Consider the following 3,266-nt stretch of genomic DNA (forward strand, 5'->3'; position numbering starts at 1 on the left):
TATCTGTACCAAATGGACAGTGAATGGTACAAGACAGCAGCCTACGACCATCTTCTCAAGGGTAACGAGAGATGGGGAATAAATACTGGCTGAGCCAGTGATACCCATATCCTGGAAACGGTTTCTATCTCTAGTTGCTGAAACCCAATTGATGTTACTGCAGGATGAAGATGGAGGCTGAGAGCATTACCCCTGCCTATACGCACACAGTAACACAGCAACGTCACTGGAACAAAAGGCAGTGAAGCCAAAGGAGGGCTTAGATATAGTTCTTCGAGATAAAATCATCAAAGGGGATTGGAACACAGCAGGAACAGGAGGCTGAGCTGGATGGTCAGCTGCTTCCCATTGAATGGTGGAGCAGGATCGAAAGGCCTCCTCCTGCTGCTATCTCCCAGGTATGTACATAACCATGGAGCCCGGGTAGGAAGAAGTAGGCAAGGCAGGGATTCTCCAGGCGATTGCACTTCCACATCAGTTTTCAGTGAGGGATGGTATGATGGATTTTATTTAACATTTAGATCTTTCACACAAGGTTTGTGACTTTGTTTTGCTTTAAATGTAAACGTTTATTCAACAATAAATATATCTAAAAGAAAAGACACGGAATATCTATATATAAAAGTTTTAAAATTTCAAATGCCCTTTAGAACAAAATCGTGTCTACTCCCGTACACCATCACTACCCAGTTACTCACACTCCAGGGAAACATTCCCTCCCTTTCTGAACCTTTGTTTTGCTTTAACTGCTTTTCAGATCGCGTTCTGTGTGCTGTGAAGTGTTCTTTTTTCTTCTACACAGAAGTGTTATCCCATACGGCGGAGCAACCTTCCCACAATCAACATCATCATTACACCGTTTTGGTTTTTGTTAATATATAATCACCGGCAGTAAACCATTTGTAAACCAATTGAATATTTCCAAACAAAGCCCATTACGGGCCAAGAAAATCATTACAAGTGACAGAATGAGAAGGGACTGTATCAAAGTAGAGTTGTGGGGAGGGGGCAGCGGTGGAGATAAAGCACTGTATCCCCTGCGGTGCCCACCTCTATCTAAAGGCATCGAGAGCACTGATACACACCACATGCTCCTTCTCCAAGGACACCCTGCTGTGTAGCCTTTATTCTCAATCATAGAATAGAATCCCGACAGTGTAGAGGAGAGCATTGGCCCGTCAAATCCCACCAACCATCTGAAGAACATCACGTCCAGAGCACTCCATCCCTGTAACACTGAATTTCCCATGGCTGATCCACCGAGTCTGCACATTCCTGGATTCTGTGGACAATTTAGCACAACCGATCCACCTGAACTTCACATCTTTGGACTGTGGGAGGAAACCAGAGCACCTGGAGGGGACCCACACTATACGGGGGAGAATATGAGCACTCCATACAGGCCGTTGACCAAGGCTGGACTCCAACCTTGTACCTGGTGCTGTGAATTCACAATTTAAATCAAAACAGATGATACCTGCTCATTGTCACATTGCTGTTTGTGGAGACTTATGCCCAGAGAGACATCCCGAGGTTCAGAAAGTGGCAATATAAATTCAGTCAACTCCAGCCCAGTTAATGTGATTAACAGCCACACCAATACCCCAACAGTGTCATCATGTACAAGGTCCAGTCCTGACTCTGATGAACAGTAACTGCAGAATGAGAGTCCTGCAGTGATGTGTGAACTCTACCCCACATGGAGCAGGAAGATGACCACTTCCCTGTGTGCACCTACTGGTCTTTCAGTCCTGTTGAAGATGCAGCAAATCCCTTCTCGCACAGAGAGGTAAACCGCTCCTACCTAGTGTGGTCTCGCTGTGGTCTCAGAAGGCCGGATGAATCACTGAATCCTTTCTCGCACACTGAGCATCTGAATGGCCTCTCCCCTGTGTGGTCTTACTGAGGTCTCAGGAGGCAGGATGCATCACTGAATCCCTTCTCGCACATTGAGCGTTTGAATGGTCTCTGCCCTGTGAGGGGTCACTGGGGTCTCGGGGGAGGGATGAATCACTGAATCCCTCTCACACACTTAACATCTGAATGGCCTCTCCCCTCTGTGGGCTCAGTGGTGTCTCGGAGGAGGGATGAATCACTCATTCCCTTCTCACACACTGAGCATCTGAATGGCCTCTCCTCCTGTGTGGGCTCACTGGGGTCTCAGCAGCTGCGGCATTTGAGTGTGTCTCATCCCACACAGGGAGCAAGCACTTTTCCCCAGAGTGAGTTCTCTGGTGTTTCAGCTGGTCAAAGGACTGAGTGAACCCTTTCCCACACACTGCACAGGTGAATGGCCTCTCCCCAGTGGGAATGCACTGATGTCTTTGCAGATGAGAAGAGATTTGAATGAATCCTTTCTCACACATGGAGCAGGTGAAGGGTCTGAATCCTCTGTGCCCTCTCTGGTGCCTCAGCAGATTGCAAGATCGAGTAAACCCTTTCCCATATGTGAGGCAGGTGAGCGGCCTCTCCGCAGTGTGACTGTGTTGATGAGTGTCCCACTGGGAGGGGTAGGTGAATTCCTTCCCTCCTTCCCCACATTTACACAGCCTCATGCTGGTCCTGTAATGATGGTGTCTTCCCAGATCACATGACCAGTTAAATCCTCAACCATGCGCACAACATGGGAATGGTTTCTCTGGGCTGGGAATACTGCTTTCCCTTCCATATTACCCATAATGATCAGGACCTGTGGAATTGGGTGGCTCTCATATCGCTTTCAAGTGTGAATTTCCCATCCGTGAATCCTTTGGCTGTAAAAGAATCTCTGTCCTTATTGCAATAATATTGCAGGAGGAATTGAGAACAGTTCGTAATTTACTCTATTATTCATTTCTGATCAGGATCTGATTTCTCTGCTCTCAAGGTTGACATCAGTCTGTCTCACACATTGTTTCTATCTCTTTAAATTAGAACAGCAGTGAAGGACAGTGTTCCTTTAACCAGCCAGCCTCTGCACATGCTCCAATGGCTCAAATGAGCAACTTAAAGCTGTAGCTATGCTTCCGTGTCTCCAAGGGAATGAGGAGAAGCTGGAAAAGAGGCTGGATCACTGAGAGGAAGTGAATTTCCCAGGCTTTGGAGAAGCAAAGACAAAACTGTAGGACAGAGTCTGAGTGGGACTAAGTTCTTTTTATCAATCGCAACTTTTGTCTTTTTTTGTCCCTCTGACTCCTAGCTCATCCCACAACGCCCAGCTCCAGCTTTCCCTTTAGTTATTTGAACGTAGAAAACTTGAACAATGTAATGATCTCAGTTATGTGTCC

The sequence above is a fragment of the Chiloscyllium plagiosum genome, unplaced genomic scaffold (genome assembly GCF_037043375.1).
Source record: "Chiloscyllium plagiosum isolate Xiang-an unplaced genomic scaffold, Cpla_swu_hap1 HiC_scaffold_31, whole genome shotgun sequence".
Lineage (NCBI taxonomy): Eukaryota > Metazoa > Chordata > Chondrichthyes > Orectolobiformes > Hemiscylliidae > Chiloscyllium > Chiloscyllium plagiosum.